Genomic DNA, 21829 nt, shown 5'->3' on the forward strand with positions numbered 1-21829 from the left:
ATTTAATGCAGCAAACACATCTTTTAAAAATCCATTTTTTTATGCATTCATACGGAGCACGTGGCAATTCACGAGAATGTTTTTATGCGAGTGAATTTTATTGAGTCTATTACGAGTTTAAATGCTGCAAGCTCTGTGCTGGTTTGTGACCTTGTCATGTGCAAGCGCAATGGTAAACAAGCTTATTCAAAACTGGGCTGGATTAAGTTTAGGGTATCAGTTCTTAGTGTTCTTGTTTATCACTACTGGGTTGCTTTGGCAGGGCAGGGCTCTTTCGAGTTGGCAAACAAAGCCTGACACAAACAAGAGAGGCAGGCAGGGTGAGGTGGCAGCATGGAACGTGCAGGAAATGCCCTCCAGGAGCAATTAGCAGCAGGTAGCTAAGTATGCAGCCTCAGAGGGCACCTAGGGGAGATACCTCTGTATATTATAAAGTTTCATGACATTATTGGTATTTGAGTCTGAATTATGCATAATGATAATGCAGTCCTATGTATATTTAACAGGGAGGGGGAAACTCCCACTGAATTTGAGCTTCCTCCTAAGTAAAAAATACATTTAATTGGCCGGTGCAAAACAAACAGTGCGAATAAAGGACGTGTCTTTTAGCAATAGGAATTAAGGGCACATCCGCTTGACAAATGGAAAGATGGTTTTCAAAGCTGCCATGAAACTCAAGCAGGGAATCCTGGGAACTGTAGTTCTGTGAAACAGCTCAGGGTTACTCCTAATTACCAATAATAACTAGTTCCAAGTTAGTTTACATTTTCAGTGCAAAGGATGCTTTTATTTTAAAGGAAAAGCCTTCATTTTAAAAATTTAACCTCTCAGTTCCTTTTAAAAAAATTAATAAATTTCCCCTTCTGTTACGTTAAATGTTCTGTTTTTAATTTAGTAAAAGGCACATTATATGTAGATTTTTTAAAAAAATCCTTTTTTTTAGAAAAGAATTCATTGTGGAACTTTAAGCTTTAGTATAATAAGATGCAGTAATGGTTTCAATGAGGCAGTAACTTTATTTAGCTCTTCTCAGTCAGCTGTGAATATAAAAGCTATCAGTGAAAATCAGGTTTGTGGGTTCTGTGGTCATATCAACAGAGTTTAGTCAGTTTAACAGTCATTCCTTCCTCCCTTTGGGATCTTGGCACCAGAAGTTCTGTGAGGGGATCTCTTAAAGACTGTCAACACCCTCACTAAACTCAATTTCCCAGGATTCTGCGGGGGAAGCCATTAAACTGACTGGGGCTTTTTTATAGTATAGGATGATATGCCCTTACAGTGTGAGCCAATCAATGGCTAGTCAGAAGTGAATATACATATGTGAATGTTCTGTATTCTCTGGAGCATGCACTCAAGGCAGTGTAAACAGGACTGTGAGCCACGTAAGACTGTAATCCAACTCCCTGGCTGGCAGCAGCAGAGCTCTGACAGAGCAACATAACCGCTACCATACCCTCCAAGTGTCCCGATTTTCAAGGGACAGTCCTGAAATTACAAAAACCATCCCAGCTTCTGATTTGATCCTGGAATGTCTCCATTTCCCCTGCCAGTGCTGCTGTCAAGCTAGGGGAGGAGGAGGAGCCAGCGCTTGTCCCTAGATGTAGCAGTGGCGACAGTAGCACAAAGGAGCACCCCGTTGCCTCTCCATGGCTGCCACCGCTGGCCTACTCCCTTGAACCAAAAACAAACCCCTGTGTTGCAACAAGAACCAATCACAGCAATACACACACAAGACATAGGCTAATAGTAGAGAATATATAATAGAATAATGATATCATTCAAATTATAGGAAGAAGCCAATCAAAGTTCATATGTACAATATAACAGAGTGGTAGCGAGGACCGTCAAGCTGTGTGTTCAAAACAGATGTCTAATGACAGTCTCTCAATAGTCTTTCAAAAGTTTCAATGGAAGATGTCTCAAAAGCCTCAAAAGGACAGTGTCTCTGGAATGATACAGTGGTACCTCTGGTTACGTAGTTAATTCATTCCGGAGGTCCGTTCTTAACCTGAAACTGTTCTTAACCTGAGGTACCACTTTAGCTAATGGGGTCTCCCGCTGCCGCTGCACTGCTGCCGCATGATTTCTGTTCTCATCCTGAAGCAAAGTTCTTAACCTCAAGCACTATTTCTGGGTTAGTGGAGTCTGTAACCTGAAGCGTCTGTAACCTGAAGCGTATCTAACCCGAGGTTCCACTGTACTACTGTTTCATAATATTCTTCATCAGCTGATATTTTTCAACAGAATATGTAAGTAAGATTCATGCTAAGGATCCGTGCTCACTAGACAGTGTAGCTGCTGATCAACTATTAGCCTACGTCTTGTGATTGGCCTCCTTCCTTGGCAGTGGCGTAGCGTGGGGGGTGCAGGGGGGGCCGGCGGCACCGGGCGCAACATCTGGGGGTTAGGGTTAGGGGGCGCAAATCCACGGGTTAGGGGGTGCAAATTACTTGCCTTGCCCCGGGTGCTGACAACCCACGCTACGCCACTGTTCCTTGGGCAGCTGGAGAATGGGAGAGGAGGAGGAGGAGGAGGAGAGGCCGTGGCCCCCCAGACTGACGTGACGTGCTGGCTCTGAGAGGCAGGTAGAGGGCAGGGTTGCCCTGGGCAGGAAGGAAGGGGGAGCAGAAGGAGTCTTGATTTTTTTTATATAAAAGAAAATGCTTTGTGTGTCCATGTCAAATCTTGCCCCTTTCTAAAATTTATTCATTGGTTTTTCTTTTTTGCAAATCTACCAAAGAATAAAATAAAATAAAATTGGGATCATTGAGTTTTCTCAGGACGAAGTCTACTGTGTCCTATTGCTGTAGTGTGGGGGGGGGCACTCTCCCTTCTTGCGACAGGAAATGCTGTACAGGTAGTGGTGGCTGTGGATGCTCCCAGTAGCACATTTCCCCCCACATGGGACTGGAGTATGAATTATTAGTCCCTGCATCCTTAGTTGGAAAGTGATGCTATCCCATTCGTGCTTGGGAGGAGGCTTTGTGAATAGTATCTGAAACATCGCTTCTCCACCAAGGATGCTGGGATATGATTCTAGTCCCAGTTCTCGGGGCAGGAGGAGGAGGAAAGGAAGAGATGGTTTTCAGGGACAAATGCAACCTCTGCTTTCTCTTCACTTCCTACATTTTTTCCATGGTGGGGCAGGGAGCTTGGGAGGCAATGGCTCGCAGACTGAACACAGTTCTGCTTGCATCAGGCTGCAAGCCATCCTATGTTCCCCTTGTTCCTTCTTGTGAACATTTGTGGAGGGGTGTGTGTGTGTTTGCCTCTCCTCAAATGCTTGCAACTTTCCTACTAAAATTGTACCAGCGTAGCTGAATGTGGAAAACCCCTTATGTCAAGATGCAAGCACATGAATGTTTCAGCAAATCGGCAGAGACAACACAAAAGTCTGCTGATGTCAGTCTTTAAATTGGTATTTTGGGATGTTTATAAGCTTCCTCTTATTTAACATCAACATTCCCTTTGAAAGCTTTTCAAGCCACAAGACATCAGAAGCAGCAATGTGTTAAAGAAAACTAAAAACAACAAGGCTAGCAAGTCAGTTTAATAGTTCTGGCAGGCAACAGCAAAGCAACTTTCTTTATTTTCCCAGGTTAGATTTAAGCTGTTGCTTTCTTGTATAATTTTGAAGGATCCCATGTGTGAAAGTGACCATGAGACAGACACAAACTGATAAAACTTAGGCACATGAGCCTTACGTTTACTAATACAACAATTTCAGAGCAAACCTCAGCAATGAAAGTTTCCAAAACACTGATCTGAGTCATTGCTTAACTCCATTTGCAGAAAATCCCCATAGAGGTGAGATTATCTTGCTCTGAAAGGAACAAATGCATTTATAAAACTATTATTTTGCAATGGATCCCTGGCTTGATTGGCCATATTCACAAAGTTCTGGAAACAGCTTTGCCTTTTCTGGATATGTGTTCCAGCGCTATACAGTATTAAAATCCTAGCAAATAATGTTTTTAAAATAGCAACAACTTTTTGCTTCTCTGCTCTCTTGGCAATAGTGCTAAATACTTACACCATGTCTTCTAAGGTATCCCGCCTGAAAGACATGCAAATCAGCCATCCTTTCCAACTGCTTCTACTGTATGCTGCCCATTTAGTTAGATGCAATGTCTTGTGATCTTTACAAACAGTTTATTTTAAAAAGTTTTCAGAGCAGCCTGCCAGTTTGGCATATACACTAATAAACACAAGGCTACCTCTGACTTTCCAAACAAGATGTAATCCAATAAACAGATTATAGCATCCTGATTATTGTATTCTTGTTTATTTCCAAAACTCCTTACCCATGTTCAATTCCAGTGCATACAATACAAGCATCCCTTTGCAATAGTGTAGAAGCAACAGTTGCCACCAGTGGCTTGATGCACCTTGCAATGTTTCCATGGGATGACAGTGCCATAAACAGTCTTCGTACAACTAATTTTGACTATTAAACAGCAAAGACTACCCAGTTTGCAAATAGTGGCTGATGGCTGCTACAAAACTTGGGTGCCTTCCTCTCTCTACCCAATGGTGGCAAGAGCCATGGAGTTCCAGGCACTCACCCAGGGTCTGTGGTCCTTTGGGGAATTGAGACATGGCGGAGACTCATCGTTTTAAGAAATATGGTTGATTCACCTATTTACACCTTCAGTCTGCATAGAGGGAGTCCAGATCTTACAGCAGGATCATTTCAAGAGAGACTTGTATCCCACAGCAGTGCAGCCATGGAGTCCAAGGCATCTCTCCTAGCCTACCTGCAGCCAACCTGCCCAACATGGATCCCAGTCCTTCTTCCTTTTCCTTCTTCCAAGCAACCCTTGCTAAAGACTCTTCCTATCACCTCATACCCAGTAACCCTGGCAACCTTCCAAACCCCTGTCTCTGGGCAGGGGGGAAGGACATTTTTCTTGCCTTGCCAATAGCCCTCAGTGGCCCTATATTGTTTCTTAATGGCCCTAGCTTGCCCAGGAATTACTCTGCAGTTTGTATTTCTCCCTTCACATCCCAAATAATCAAAATCCTGCCATTTATTAATTTCTTGGGGTTGTTTTTTTTTGGGGGGGGACGGGTCCCTCTTCCAAATCTATAACATGGCTAACATTGATCAGTGACCAATAGCTTCTCCTGTAACACAAAAGAGAGCTGTGTGGATGAAAAGTTTTTTTCCTTTCCAAGATCTGAATGGCTGATGCTGCCAGTAAACTTCCATAGATATTATCTGTGCGACAGTGATGATCATACATTTCTCAACAGCCTTTGATGGCTTATGCAGGAAACCTTCCTTTGCATGGCGCACTGTGATAATGACCTGTGGACATAAGGGATGGATAATGACTGAGCAGAGCTCTTGAGCCAGGGCTCAGATAAAAAGTTGAAGGAAATCTTATCCAGATGCATCCTTTCACGGTTACAATCAATCTGAACCACCTTCCTGTCTCGGTCCCAACCCTTTTCACAAAATATACACGGCTCCTCCAACCCAAATAATACATGAGACTAATGTTCTTTTCACATGTAGCTACAGCTACAGACATGTTATCCAAATGTGTCTTGAAATACGGACACCTGCAGACAAAATTATTATTCTGCTGAACATCAAACATCTCATTTAGAGGGAGAGGAGAGTGGGGATTTCTCACCCAGCCGCCTTTGTTTGACACCACATATTATGATTCCTCAGAGTCAGGAGTACATATACTGCTGATGGCAACTTTTCACACCACATAATCACAAGAAAATCCCCCTCCCCCACATGGAGCGCATTGCATTTTTGCAATTTAATCTTGAATATACCCAAGAGTGTATCGTCAAACCTTTATAGAAATCCCACTCATTACCAGAATGCTCACTGCTCCTCTGCCACCATGGAGACATGAAATTATACCTCTGCACAGCGTTCAACGATGGTCATCAAATATATGTAGAGCTACTTTCAAGGGCAGGCCTCCATAGTATACTCATCACAGGTATTAATGTCCCCCACATCTTCTATGTAATTAATAGCACCTGTAAATATATACGATGCCCTCTCATAAGGTCTCAATGATGCCAGCATCACCACCCTGTAAGGAACATGAGTTCCGCCATGGAGATGCCCCATGACTCAAATAAGTGGGCATATTTATTGTTGTTATCTACCCAGAGGCAATGGAAGAGAGTTCTCCTTTGAAGGTGTAATGTATATTTGTAGCAGACTATCCCTCTAGCAGGAATTGCTGACCACTGTCCCATGTGAAAAAGGACCCAATTGCATCCTTTCTGTGAAGAACATTCCAAGTTCTGGACCTGGCCTATTCACTGGACTGCTGGCTGCTTCTGGGCAGGAAGTTGTATAAGAAAGCTTCCTGTGTCAACTCACTGGTGCTATGCTTCATCAGAAGGGTCTACCTGAGCTTCAGTACTGCCTGGTAGCTCACTCTCTGATCCTGATTGCCCTTCCTTTCCTGTCTTCAGACACCTTCCCATGGTCCAGCCCTGATTCCTAGAAAATGTCAAGACCAAATCTTATCCCAAAATGCACCAACTATAAATTAGAACCCATTTTTTTTACCTGTTTCAAAGCTGCCTGTTGACATGTGTTTTGTTAATTGAAGCAGTGTTGAGATATCAAGAGATAGAAATGTGGCATATGTCTGTTTAAACAAATTACTCATCTCCCACGTATACAGAAGCCCCCCTTCCAAACTTTCTTTCATATTTGTTCTGCTCGGCACTGATGTTTCTGCAAAAAAGCTAATCCATTATTCATCAACACCTCTGATTTTGGCCTAAAATCTGAATTAGAGATAATTGGAATCTCTTCCATTGTTTATGTTCACACATCAAGGATCATCTAGTCAGTGCTGTTATGCTTCATGTACTGAAGCTAATCTAATTTTTTGAAAAACGGTTTCCATAATGGAATTGTTGCATTTAGGCTTGCATCTGTCACCAAATGAAATTCAGAATTTGAATCGGTGAAGATGGTGGAAATAATCTCATTGGCGTTAATGGGATTTGCATCAGCATCATGACTGGATCAGTGCAGGAGGCTATAAAAAGACAACGAATGTTATGGCACCCAAGTGCCTAAGCTTTTGTAGGCTACTACTTATTTGATCAAGTGTATAAAGTGGATCGGGATTGTTATGCATGTTTATTTTATTATGTGCATCCTTTCTCTCCAGGGAGCATAGAGCAACATATCCAGGGGTTATCCCACTTTTATGCCCAGTGAAGTAAGGGGAGCCACCCACATTGGTTCATGGCTGACCATCTCTCAGGTCTATCTATTATACCAGAGATGTTCAGACTTCATCCCTGCCAAGGAAACCCTGCACATCTGCTACACAACCTGTGTGAGGTACAGAGAATTCTTGGGGAAGAGGTTATGTGTTTTGTGCATTCTGTCAATGCCAATTGCTGGCCAAATGTGTTGGGACTCACTGGAGCTACATGATAAGTACATGAGCTAATAAATGCAAGCAACACAAGGGATGGGAACCTGTGGCCCTCCAGATTTTGTTGGACCACATTTCCCATCAACCCTACTCACTGGCCATGCTGATGAAAGTTTTAATCAAAACCATTGGGAGGGCCACCATTTCCCCATCCCTGCTGTAGGAGAAGACCAGTAGTATTTGAGAAACTGCCTTTCAGTAAAGTTTGTTCACCGTTACTGATCTTGATCAGCTACTGAGAAAACTCAGGGTCCCCTATAATACAGCTTGGAAACCACTTCACCCCACAAAACTGGCTCTCTGTATCCTGCACATACACACTGTAGACAAAAGGGTGGAATGACTAGCAAGGTGAGAACTACAGAGAGCAGAATCCACTCTGATTAGCAGTGTGCTAAAGGATTACAAAACTGGAGTGATCCTGAGCACATGATCCTGTAAGCTGTTGCCCTACGACCTTTTTGTTTTGGTTGTGGGCTATCATTTGCATCTCGAGCTAAGTATGTTGATGGCTTGCACAACAGCACTTCACTCAGAATCAGCTCAGTCAACGGTATCCATACCAACCAAGACCATATGCCCGTAAGCTATACCAGCAAAGCTGCACCCTTCCCCCTTGCAACTCCATACACACATATGTGCCATTCCAGGAATCTTAAGATTTGACAATAAAAGGCTATTACCTTTCTCCAAGAACATATTATTTGAAGAGACAAGGCAAATGCCTCTGTCGCCCACTCAAAACTTCAATTCCTGCTATTACAAAAGAGAATCACCTCTCTCACCTCTTGTTCTCTCTAGTTTCTCTGGTTAGACAACTGAAAAGGGGATAGCCATTAGAATTTTATTGATTCACTATTTCTGTATGGGTACACATAGCCTTTCTGTGCATGGACCTTTTCAGACAACTTTTAAAGGAGAAGAAATAAAGAAAACTTCTTAGAACAAGTCACAAAGACAGAAAACTCATTCTCCCATTTTCCAGGCTCAGTCTCTTCCTCTAAAAGAAATACTTTGCTTCTATTGGATTTTCTTCTGCTAATGTTAAATGTGCACATTGTATGATTGTGTGGTATTTGGAGCTGGCATCGCACCATTTCTCTGCTTTTACACTGGTGCAAGCATCCTTGATTGCAGCAAAGTTGTTGGCACCTGTCTATCTTGAGACACAATGGAGTACATTTCTTGGGGAGAAGTCAAAACTGCTGTGTTAACAGGACCAAAGTGACCTCCCCAGGGTGCAAGCCTGGGAAGTGTGCATGGAGGTCCTGGGCTGCCCAGATGGCAAGACCCCCCTCTTGGCAGAGCAATTCATTTGGCACCAGCATGGCTGCATGGCCACTGGAATGAGGTGTATAATGTGCCATCCATCTTAGGGCCTCCACTCCAGATTTGGTAGGGTTTGCTCCTTAGCCTTTTCTTCTCCCAAAGATGTCCCTCAAGGCTGTGGAGGTTTAGGGTCAGTTTTCCTTCTCCTAAGTGGGCTGTTTTCCCAGGCTGACAAGTCTCATCAAAATAAAGGAGAAGAATATAGGATGCAACAGTTCATGGGGGTACACTAGGCCAGTGTTTCCCAACCGGTGTTCCGCGGCACACTAGTGTGCCGCCGAACATTGCCTTGTGTTCCGTGGGAGGGAGACGGGCGAGTCGGGCGGCGAGAGGCGGGGCGGCGGCGGCGAGCACACGCGGGGCGGCGAGCGAGCGAGCTCCCACATCCCATCGCCGCTCGCTTCGGCCGGCCTACTGGAGGAAGGCGCGAAAACCCGGCGGGCTTTTGGGTGGGCGCCAAGCAAGAAAGGCGGGAAGGCTCTGGTCCCTCCCCTCCCGGCGGGGCTCCCGCACGCACCTTTCTGCGCCGCCGCGTCCCGCCTGAGCAGCAACAGGAGGAGGAGGAGGGAGGCCAGCGCCGGCCGGGTCCCCCGGGGGAGCGGGCGCTCCGGGCTGCTCACCATACCCCGCGTCTCGGGCGCAGCAGCCGGCAGTCCGAATGCATCCCGAGCCGCGCTGCTCTCGCCTTGCCTCCTTCTTCGCGCCTCCTCCCGGCTCGCGCGCCGTCCCTGCGCGGATCCGTCCAGCCTCCGGCCGCCGCCGCCGCCCCCTCCTCTTCCTCTCCTTCCCCCACCCACCAACCCGCACGGCGCGCTCCCACCGCCCCCGATGGGCGCAACCACTTCCGGGTCCGCTGCAGCCGCCCCTTCCCCGCCTCCGGCAGCCGAAAGTCCCCCAGCGGAGCCCGTCTGGCCGCTCCCCCCGCTCCCTGCCCACCTCCCGGTGTTGAGGCGCCCTCTTTCGTTGCTTCACGGGGAGGGAAAAAACTTTGACTTTTGTGCGTCCCTCCCGGCGTGACGCTGCGCGCTGACGTCACGGGGCGGGGCTTTAATGGTGGTGTGCCGCGAGATTTTTTTCCGGTAAACAGGTGTGCCGTTGCCCAAAAACGTTTGGGAAACACTGCACTAGGCAGTTTCTGCTATTGGACTAAGTACTTCCTCTGAATAGAGAAGCAGCTGCACTATTGCTCAGTAGTCTGGTTCTTAAGTTATGCAAGCGATGTGATTACTGCTCCCCATAGCTGCTTTCCACCCTGCTCCTGTAATGGATGAAGGGCATGTTTATGCAGCTAAAAGCTCATCAGCATCACCTTCTTAACTCAGCCTTTGTTGCTGGTGTGGTTCTTCTCATGTGATCCTGCATCTCTTTGTGGTTCATCCATTCCTACATTACTGGAGTGATGTGGAACCTAGGACCTGGTTTTCTGTACCAACTGGTTCATCTTGTTGTTTCCAACAGCGGCTAGTCTGGTACCTCCCCTGTTGATTGTCTCGATATGGAATACAGAGGTATAGCACTTCTGAATTTTGAAGCATCCATAGCTAAAAACAGTTGATAGACCTTTCTCCATGATTACTCCTTTAAAATGTCATTGAGGACGGCACTCATTGCCACATCATGTGGCAGTGAATTCTATAAGTTAAGTATACATTTGGGAAGGGGGAATTAAGCATGCAAGCCCAGACTACACATTGATGTAAAATATAGTTTGATCCTTGTTTGCCGACACTATTGCAGAATAGGGCTCTAAGCTGCTTTTGGTAGGTTGACCCCCAAATCTTTTATTACCTGACCTCTATGCATACTCCCACACACACTTCATTTCCAGCAGATCTAGGGAAAAACATTAAACATTAAAATCTCAAACAGGATGCTGACCACCTAGGCTGTTGACATTCTTAGATAACCCCTCTCTCACTAACTAGACTTAATCTAAGAATGTCAGCTGCCTAGGTGGTGAGCTTCCTGTTTGAGAAATTGACTAGAGCTTCAACAGAAAAGTTTGCCAAGTCTGCTGAAAAGTCAGTCTCCATGGACAGACTGAAGACCTATTGGATTCATCAACCTCTGGGGAAGCACCATTCTAGCAAATCCCTCACCCTGTGGGACTCAGACAAATGGGACTTAGGCATGACTAAGTTTTGCTGAAAATATAGCCACTTTTAACTAATGTTTATGTAATTTCTGCTGATGAAATTATCTGAGGGGAAAAACTATTTCTATATGTATCACCACTTTTCTCTCAAATCTCCCTTGAAGTTCTGCCACCACCAGATGTCAGAAAAAAGAAAAACGAAGATGGGGGGGACGCCGCCGCCGCCAGTTGCAGCATGTCTCTAAAATCTAACATTTTTCAATGCTCCTGTTAAAATAAGTATTTAGGCTATTGTTTGTTCTCTTGAAGGCATTAATGCTCATTGCCAAGATTACAGAAAATATAGTAGACATCAGTGCTTCTGCATCCCTTTAAGGGGCTGGTATGTGATGTTGTATTACAATGGATTTGCAAATGCAGAGCAGTGGCTATAAACACTTACTCAAGGGACTATTCATGTCTCAGCCCATCTGAAACTGGCGCACACAGAGAATGTGGGTTTTATATAAACAAGCTATATATAGATAAATGCAGCTTGTCCTTTACTCTTCTCCTTTCTCCTGTGAGGTTTTTGGAAAACCAAGTGAGGCTTCTTGCCGTCTGTGTAGTACGTACACCCTTCAGGATTGCATGTAAGCTTTGGCACTGAGGGTTGAAAGATGTGAGCACTGTGCTCATGTAGTAGTAGTAGTAGTAGTAGTAGTAGTAGTAACAATAATTTTATTAGTTATACGCTGCCCATCTAGTTGGGTTGCCCCAGCCACTCTGGGCAGCTTCCAACACACATAAAAACATAATAAAATATCAAACATTAAAAATAATGCAAGTAAACCCATTATGCTTTCTGGGTTCAGAAAGTAGCATTTTTGGTGTTTAAAGCACTCTCTCAATTCGGATCTTAAAGCACTTTTAAGGGTATTGCTCCTTAATTTAGCACCAGTTTTAAGGCAGTGCAGGTGCCCCCACCCACACTGCTCAGGGCACTGAGCCAAGGGGCACAAACTTGAGAAGATCCATAATTGAGAAGATCCACTTTTGGCTTCACACAGGGCGTTAAAGATTGCCAAAGTCTGCCCCTGCCTTAACCTCTCCCTGTTAAGTTGCAAACTCTGGAATCGGCACCAGTTCCCTGACTTAACCCTGTATTTCCCCTTTGGCTAATGGCAGGTCCCATTTGGATTGCGGCAGTGGTATGGGATCCTAGAGTTAGAGTCCCCTACTCCCTGCCCACAGTAGCCCCAATCCAAATCTGGAGCCCCTGCAGCTGCTTTCTCTACAATAAAAATACAGCAAGCATTCCAATCACATATATAGTGTACCCTCAGACTTCCATGCATTACATACCAGCAAACAGAGGTTTGCCAGTTAATACACATTAATCTGTGTACTCACTCTGGTTTATTTTGCACCCAGTGTGCTCCACCACTGATTTGGAAATTGTGTACACACAATGTTAACTACAATCCACATCTACTGTTTTGTGTTTTAAATGAAATGCTATGCTTTGATGCATGTTACCCTGAGCCAGTGCCAATACTAATTGGGAAAAAAAGTTATGTTTGAAGTTGCCCTTAGACCCGCCCCAACTGATACAGGAATACAGTGGTACCTCGGGTTAAGAACTTAATTCGTTTTGGAGGTCTGTTCTTAACCTGAAACTGTTCTTAACCTGAAGCACCACTTTAGCTAATGGGGCCTCCTGTTGCTGCACGATTTCTGTTCTCATCCTGAAGCAAAGTTCTTAATCCGAGGTAATATTTCTGGGTTAGTGGAGTCTGTAACCTGAAGCGTATGTAACCTGAAGTGTATGTAACCCGAGGTACCACTGTAATAACACCAGTCTATTTTTTGTGGGCTGTTTTAAAAATTATTGCGTAATTAGCTTAAAACACTTTGAACACTTGAAATGTGCCGCAAAAACATTAAATAGTATTATTTTCAAGGTGCAGTTTACCAAGGCTTCCTTCTTAGCTATTGCCATGGGTGATGTCAGAGGGTGGGAGGGCAAGCGCCCCCCAAAGGAGCTCCCCACCCTTGCCTCCTCCATTTTGGGACTCCTGTCATTAACATATACTACTATTTTTCTTCCAGAGTCCTTAACATGTAGTAGCAGGACACAACTCCCTCACTTCTGTGTCCCCCGAAAATTTCTTTCTTTTGCTGCCACCAGCTATCATAAAGGCTCTTGGCATTAATATGCTCGTTACTTTTAACAGTGATACTGTTTTAGTTGCTACGGGGGGAGAATAACATTCACAAATCTAGAAGGAAGAGTCTTCCTGGCTTTTGTCCGGAGGAATCCCTGTGTGCCCTAGTTAGAGCAGTAACTAGAGGGTGGGGGAGTTTAAATCTTGGAAATCCCCCCAGAAACCTGGCACGAGCACACAGCTAGACAGGCTCCTATTTAGTCTGCTTGCATCCGATTCTTTAGCCTCAAGCAAAACTACGTACAGAACAACCATTCAAAACAGAGACAAATAACTGCTTACCTTTCTGGCTACCTCCTCCAGCCAAATATCTGTCCTACAGATTATCTGGGACCACCCGGCGAAGTTTTTCTGCAGCCCATCCTTCCTGCCAACCTGCTAGCAACTTCAGGTTCTTGTTTTGCAAAAAGGAGCAGGCAAGCAGCGGGCTCTAAGCCAAGCCAGGGAGCTGAACGGCTTTTCCTGCTGGCATGTGTTCAGTGGATCTGAAGTCATTAACGAGAGAGAAATCTGTCCACCTTCTGAAATCTCCCGAGGCTTCTTGCCCAGGCGCACTATCTGCAAATCTCTCAGGTTCTCTCTCCCCCCGCTGTAATTTTGCACAGTTTTCCTCCGCCCCTGCCAAATCAAACGCGACGAAATGGCAATTTTCCTTGCTTACTACACTTGTTGACTCAGGAATGTTGTCTTTTGTTGCCACTTTTTTCTCCCTCAAAGAAGGAAAAATGTCTTGCACTGTGGGAGAAACTTGGGAAAGGGAAAAAAGGGCTGAAAATAACGCTCTACAGTGCCACCCTATGCACGTTTACTCAGATGTAAGTTTCCACGGATTTCCATAGGATTTACTCTCTAGAGTATGGGGTTGCAGCCTAAAACCATGAGCAAGAGTATTTGTATAACATGGTTACGTGGGGGAAAAGGGCACATTCTAAGATTTTCTTCGTGCTTTGGGCTTCTGATATTCCCTCAAAGTTAAGCTACTGCAACAGCTTTTATGATGCAAATGTAGCGAGCGAAGACAGCGTCATGGGAACAGATTTTGGGATTTTGATGGTTAACCTGTTGAGTAGGTAATAAGTAAACAGGGCTAAGTAAACAGGGTTTCCCCCATTTGGAAGCATTTCTCCCCATTTCCTAATTTGTAAGACCTGCCTATCAAAGGTAGGCAAGCTATATCCTTTGGGTGGCGAGCTATATACTTCTGTAATAAATATACAAGCAGATAGTTTTAAAAAATTGATCCCCTTGTCAGAATTTCTCATTGATCCTTCAAGAGGGAAATCTGTTTGATGTAAGGTTCAGGAGTGTGGGTTAGTTCCCAGGCAGTGCAATCCTCGGCTTACACAGTCTCGCTTACTCCGAATCCGGCGTGCTCCCACCAGTGGTGTTTGAAGCCAAATACGCACGATGTTAGCCACAATCAATCCGTCTCTTGCAGCTTCTTGTTTGATGTGCTTTCTCTCAGAGCAGCTTGTGTCTGATTAGAAAATGGAAGGTGTGGTTAAGCTGAGGTGTGTACAGTCCAGGCAGCCATTGCACACGTGCGGATGATACCACACGCACAGAAGGCAGCTTCGGTGAATTAGAACTGGGTGTGGGGAAACCAGTCATGTAATGAGCATCGAGGGGAAATATCCTTGTCCCCTTTTAAGCACATAACGCCCCCTAACCGCATTTATTCAGAAGTAAATTCCACTTTTTTCTTCCCCCATACCTTTTGATTTCTCTTTTCATTTAATCTTCTTGTTGTCTGTGTTTTGACTTTTGCTTGCCTCAAGGGATTTTTACTTATTTCATTTATCCGCCATAGCCTGCCTTATCAATTATGACTTTATAAGAGTCATTTTGTGTGGCTGTTTCATATACAGTACGGTCTAGTTAGTGTACACACCAACCCATTTGTAGCACAAAAATGTGTTGTTGTTTTCTGAATTAGGGCTTACTCATTCTTGTCCTCATGAAGCATGCTGCTTTTGTTCTAGAGTGATTCCAGACGGTGGCATTAACAAGGGTGGATGTGGTTACTTGATGCACATTTGAAACCCCCGCCTTTATTAGATTATCCACACCTTCCCCTCCCTGCACGTGTCCCAGGTGAATGAAGAAAGAAGAGGTGATTGTGACTTTACTGTGGGTCCACACACAATAGCATTGGGCAGGTGTGGACCTCCCCCACATTGTTGGGACGACCCCCCCATCTGTTTTCAAATGTGGGGTAATATAAAATCAATTTGCAATGAACTTTTATTTGTTGGAATGAAACCAGTTTCTCAACAATATATTTTCAGGAGCAAAAAATATACAGATTGTGTGTGGATGACAGACAAAAATCAGTCTCTCTTGATTCTACAATAAAATGGTGGGTGTATACTAGGGATGGGTGATAAATCAATATATTGTCCCAAACTGGATTGAAGTCCATATTGTGATATTGGTTTCATAATGTTTGACCTGCTTACTTTATTGGAGCTCAATAAAGCAAACTCATTGTTACAACCCTTACAGACTGGGGGTGCTCTGAGGTGCACAATAATTTACAATGTAAAATTCAGAACAAACAAAACCAAAGAGAGGAAACTAGATCCTTTTTAGTTCTTATTTCCCATCCCTGCAAACCAACTTTAAAGATGCCTAGCATAAAAACCTCTGGACCTATTTCTAATTTGTCAGGTTTCCTTCCCATGTTTATTTCCCAATAACAATGTGTTATGGGAAGTTTTGTTTTTTGACTTGGTTTTGGCCTCAAACCCCAAGCCAAATCAGGCAGCCTTCAGATCAAGGCATGCTGTTTTCTGAAGTGCCACATCAAGTCTGAACCAAATCTTGAGGTCATTGCATACCTGCTACTTGTAGAAATCCCCTTTTAATGAAAGGTGAGCTGTCAGGAAGCAGAATTCTGTACCCAGTACTGCACATTTGTTCCCCAGAGCCCTGGAGAATTGTGGTATAGACATATCCTGAGTTACATCTTGCTTAACTCAGCAATTTAACAATTCATAACATTCCCCCCTAGGTTTATGTGGTCAGTTTGTTTTCACAATGGGAAGAATGTAAGAAACAGCTTCATTTTCTGGTGGGGGTACCATGCATTAACTGAGTTTCTTTTCTTCCATGGCTCCAAGTAGGCTCAAAATGTCATCTCTAACTGTGCATTTTCTTACTGCTAAAACTAGTACAGTGTCCTTCCCACAACATTTACTTAGTGCTAAGAAAATAACACATTTACACATGCTGAGATGAAATTTCGGCCAGACACTTTTGCCTTGCATCTCTGCACCCTTTCTGTAAAAAATAAGCAACATCTTCAGCTTATTAACAATGGTTTCTGGTGAAGGCCCTCATTCTAATAAGTGGAAGAATGTCCTTGAAAATTTGAATGCAATGGGCCCATAGTCTAGATCAATTCAATCTGGAGTGTGGCCACTTTGTTTGTTTAATGTAGGAGACTATCCAGAGATTAACCAACTCTCCCTGGCATCTAAAATTTTATTTCGACTTTTGGGGGGAAATGCTGTTAATTGATTGGGGCCCCATTTCATATCTACACTTAATGACATATAAAGTATGCCAGGTTTGTATATCAAATAAGCAGTTATCATGCCTGTTCCAGGGGTTGTTTTCGAGTGCAGCCGTAGCTCTTTAGGAACCAAAGACAGCTGACAACAGCTATGTCTTTTCAATGAAATATCACATCCTTCAGTGAACCATTGACTATTTTTTTGTTGAATGTACACAAACAATGTGAAAAGGCTAAAGCAGAAGGCAACCATTTCTTTGTTTTAGTCTTAGACCATAATAAAAATGCCATTAAAACAAGGTAATAACAGGAGCTAATAAAAGTACTAAGCGTATTTCTAATACAACAAGCCCTTAAATCAAACTCTGTTATGTATTGACCAGAGCCAAGGGAAGGGAAGTCATTTGGCTGGAGCTGGTGGGAGTCAAAGTCTAAAACATCTGTGATCTTTCAAAAATATAGCTAAAACATTTTATGGACATTCAGAATGATAGGGTAGTGAAACTGCATGGGTAGCCAATGTGGTACCCTAGAGGTTGTTGGACTCCCATCATCCCTCACCACTGGCCATGCTGACTAGGACTGATTTGGAGTCCAGCAGCATCTAGATTGTGTCATGTTGGCTTCCCGCTGTTATAGTACTTTTCCTATTTATACTGTGCCCATCTGACTGGGTTGCTCTGGGTGGCTTTAAGCATATATAAAGACATAATAAAACATTAAACATAAATAAAATATCCCTATACAGGGCTGCCTTCAGACAGCTTAGGGGTCAGATAACACCACACCTTCCAACATTTATCTGATGAAAATAGGGATGTCCTAAGGAAAAGTGGGACATTTCAGGACCCAATCAGAAACCGGGATGGCTTCTGTAAATCCAGGACTGTCCCTGGAAAATAGGGACACTTGGAGGGTCTGCTAAGGTAGGTGAAGACATTGCTCAATAGATTGCTAGCAATGTGAGACAGCTTTCACTCCCATGTTGGTACATAAACACAGCGTACTATGTTTACTTTGGAATTTGCCAGAGGGGCCAAATCTTTTTGGACGTGTACATTATCCTCCTTTTAAATTCAAGTTTTGCGGTAACTGCCCTAAAGCCAGTAAAATAATCTAGCGAGAAGCCATGCAATTAGACCATCTGCCAAGCCCTCTGCAGCCACGATATGTAAATTGACAAGCTAAATTGGCTTTGCTCCAATAAACAAAATTTTGGAAGCTTAAACCAAGAAAAGCAATAGCATTCTGTGGCTTTAATTATACGGTGTGTAACATCTCCCTGGTGGACTGAAGGCCTCTGTCCAAGACCATCAGCTGGGGGTGGTTGTTTTGTGTGCTGAGCTGCTAGCAGCAGTTCCTGCATCCAAACTTGCCAGTTCAAAATCCAAAATATAAAATGCAAGTCTAACAGCTCAATTATGACGCCTACATTAACAAATTTGGGCAAATTCCTAAACCTCATCTAGGACAAGATGAACGCAAACTAAGATTGTAGATATGCTGAAGATGCTTTCAGGTAATTAATCACCCTTAGTGTTTTAAAGTCTCTATGATATGAACCTTGTCTGATCTGTCTATCCTTCCTTGTATACATCTGAAAATGTTGGTGTCTAGAGTTTTGCTTCTTCTGAATCATACCAGCTGTTATATTCTAGCTACATGGAAGTCAGAGTATAGGGATTTTCTCCTACCGTGGAGTACTTGACTAAGGAAGTATCTTATTCTATTAACTTCCTAAAGACCATAGTTGGTAACCTCCCCCTCTGCCTCTTTGTAAATTTAAAATAATAGACAAGAAAGAGGACTAGCAAGTAATTTTTAAAAGGGGGGGATATGAATTTGATATCATGTTACTAGACTAAATAAAATTGTCAATATGGTCTCCCATTTTCTAAAGAACCATTTTAACAGGGGTGGGTGGAAATCCCCCCCCCAAAAAAAAACCCCAATGAAAGTGACATTTTAATTTCTATTAAGCTATTATGGCTGAACTTCAATTCTCAGCTCAGACCTACATCGTTGTGGTGGGAAGTCTATAATCCAAAGCCAGTGCTGGACTTAATAATGACAATACTTAGCGTTTACTTCAGGCTTCCCCATGTGATGCTCCCCAGATGTTTTGGAGTACAACTCTCATTATTCCTGACACTGGCTATTGTAATACAAAACATCTGCAGAGCACCATTGTGCTTTTGGACTGATCAAAGCACTCTGCGTGCATCAGATGTGGGGAACGTTTGTCAGCCTGAGGCCTGTAGGCCCTTGTGGGGAACCTTCTAGGGACTTCATGACATTGGTGTCTGGAGCCAAAGTCAAGAGCGGCTGAAGCAATCGCACATTTCAGTGCAATCACTGAAGCACATTTCAGCTACCCCAAACCAGAGGTTTCTACAGAGACAGACATTTATGTCTCTGTCCTCCATCTAAGCAAGCAAGCAGACATTCCAGCTAGGCAAGAGCACTCGAGGAGGGACTGGAGAAGAAAGGGGCGGCCCGAGGGGGCCATGGTGTAGGGAGAGTCCCAAAGGCAGCCACACAGAGAGCCCTGGGAGATCACATTCTCTGGTCCTGACATTGAGGGAACCCTGTTAGGCAAGACAGTATCACCTCCATAACGCAGATGGCACTTTCATAGGTTTTTTTTAAAAAAATATAGTTTTAATGAACGATTTTCTTGGGTTACAAAAGTACATACATTGTTTCTATTTTCAGATCATAACGACCTTTCTACAGATCAGTTATATTCGATGTGAGACATTAATGTTGTATGCAGTAGGAAGTTGGGGAGAAGAGAGGCAGGGAGAGAAAGCAGGTGCGGGGGGAGAGGGGGGTAGTAAACTTTCATCGTTTTACATAGTGTATGTGCAAAGTTCTTGTGTCAGCGTCACATGGGTGGGTTGTCTTTCTATTCATTTATTAGTTGTCATTGGCAGTGAGAGAGGCTAGGGGGCACAGAGCACGGTTGGTTGCCTTCAGCTGACTAAATTTTGTTTGCGTGTGTGTGCGGGTAGATGGGCGTTGGGTGAAGTTAGCCATGTCAGTTCATATGCTGTCAGTGGTTTATTGTTGTTTTCTTGTCGGGCTGTGTGTGGGGAGCCACACAGGGGTGAAGACGTCCTCTTCTATTTCTCCCTGTGTTCGTCTCGGTTTGTTGGTTAGCTTTTCTAGTAAGGCAGTTTCCCATACAGTTTGGTACCAGTGGTCCATGTTCACTCCTGAGCGCTCCCTCCAGTGTCTAGCTATGATGCTGTGGGCTGCTAAGAGTAGGTGGCTTATAGTTGAGTGTGAAATATGAACTTTAGGTGCTACACTACCTTGCCCGTATGCTACTGAAACCGGTGAGAGTTGGATTTTGATTCTCTCGGTCTGCATAAAGCTCATTGGGTGGCTTTGCCCAAGCCACTGTCTGTCAGGCTAACTTACCTCACAAGAGTGTGTTGCATTCAAACAGGCCACCCCGAGCTCCTTTGAGGAAAGGTGCAATACAAATGTGATAAATATAAAATAAACACGGCATAGGCAACGATATTAAAGAAAGCAATAAATGCTAGTCCAGGAGGGTGCTTGATGCGAAATGTTTTCTGTGGTTTCTATGGTGACTGATTAGACTGCCTGGTGACTAACAGCATGAAAGAGTGCTGCTGACTGAGAATAGTTGATTCCTATGGAGTCTGGGAATTGCATGCCAACTAGGTATTTGTTATCTGGAGTGATGTGTTTGTGTGTGTTAGTTTAGCCTGTGGGTACCTACCTACATGCTTATCTAGTTTAGTTTGAGATTGAAAGAGGAATGCTTCTAGGACCAAAGTCTCCTGCATTTTCTAAATTACACACACACACACACACACACACACACACACACACACTCTCATACACAAACACGCAATGCTGTAACCTAATTCTCCCCTTTGTATTCCACAACATGTTTTGGAGAAACCCCAAACTAGATATAAAAGTTACCTTAAGGTAACAAAATTAGATACAAAGTTACCTATGTAATCTCAGTTGAAAACCACGGGGTTGATATCCTGATCATAAGGACACTTTATGCTTTCTGACCTCAGACTTCCACTTTGCAGCCTGCTTGACCAAATCCTGCGCTGAACATAAGGTTCACACTGCAAATACACAGGTCCTGGAGTGGAGCCATAGTCCTTCACCTGGCTGCCCCAGTAAGGGCACTTGTAGGTATCTATCCAGCTTGCTTCCATACACATTTTGTCTCTTTCCCCTTGAGGAAACTTGACTTTCAAGCTTCTGCTTTATTTCCCCTTAGCTTTCTCAGCTAAGCCCACTGTGAAGAGCAACTCTAAGAGGCATATCAAAAGCCCCTGAGGACGAGTGAGTTTGCGCTGAATTCAAAACAGAATCTCCCTGTACTCTTTCAAAGCCAAGTTGCACGCTTGAACAGGTCTGTGCAGCAGGTGGATGCAGTGGGGAAATGTATTTAAGTCCCGCATTTCTGATTTCATTTTCCAAGAGCAGGAGGATAAGTTTGGGTTTTTTTGGCCAAGTCTGTGGGTTGCAGGAGTGCAGTCAACTTTATTTGCATCTCTGTTTAGCATATGTGATCCTACATGTTTATAAGGGCTCATCCAGTTTTCCACTCATTCCCCTGGGAAAACCCCATTTTTACTACTGATCCCCTAACCAGCAGAAGTAAGAAGTCTCAATGATATTATTATAAAGAATAAAAATATGGACTTGATGACCCTCAAGGTCCCTTCCAACTCCACAGTTCTATGATAATTAATTAATAACGCAGTGCACCCTGATGTGGTGAGGGTTGGTCACCAGGTTTCATGGGTCTACCCCACCAAATGCTGGAGTCTGTTTTGATGCCGAATGAATCTAATCCAGTTGGCTACCCCTCCCCCTCAAGTCTCCCCCAGCTCCCCCTTTTTGTCTCCTACATTTCCCATGGGTCATGGCAGCCCATGATAACTGCCACAGTGCTCCCACCAGCACCTCAAATCAAAGTGATGAGATCTACTGTCCTTAATAATACCTGGTCCTTTGAGCTCTAATCTTCAAGAACTCTGGGAAAATCGTAGAATTGCAGAGTTGGAAGGGACCATGAGGGTCATCTAGTTCAACCTCAAGCAATGCAAGAATCTTTCGTCCAAGGCGGGGCTCAAACCTACAACCCCAAGATTAAGAGTCTCATGCTCTACTGACTGAGCTAGAAGGGAAGATGTGAGTGTGTATTGCTCCTGGACTTTGTTATCTGGTGTTC

At 44.0% G+C, this 21829-nt stretch overlaps 2 protein-coding genes across 4 annotated transcripts in view; one reads left to right on the forward strand and one right to left on the reverse strand.

Moving 5' to 3' along the window:
- The window catches only part of RASGEF1A (RasGEF domain family member 1A), a 224312-nt gene that overhangs the window by 55009 nt on the left and 147474 nt on the right, over nt 1-21829 (reverse strand). The window contains exon 1 of one of the 3 annotated variants that reach the window (XM_083502723.1): nt 13356-13616. The exons of the other annotated variants lie outside the window; for them this stretch is intronic. The gene's annotated coding sequence lies outside the window, so the exon portion shown is untranslated. Of the gene's footprint in view, nt 1-13355; nt 13617-21829 lie in introns of those variants that run through there. 3 annotated transcript variants of the gene reach the window in all.
- LOC310706614 (uncharacterized protein) overlaps nt 1-21829 on the forward strand; it is a 230758-nt gene that overhangs the window by 14385 nt on the left and 194544 nt on the right. The gene's annotated exons all lie outside the window — the stretch shown is intronic.

Source organism: Podarcis liolepis (assembly GCF_965112155.1).
Source record: "Podarcis liolepis genome assembly, chromosome: 5".
In the NCBI taxonomy this organism is placed as follows: Eukaryota; Metazoa; Chordata; class Lepidosauria; order Squamata; family Lacertidae; genus Podarcis; species Podarcis liolepis.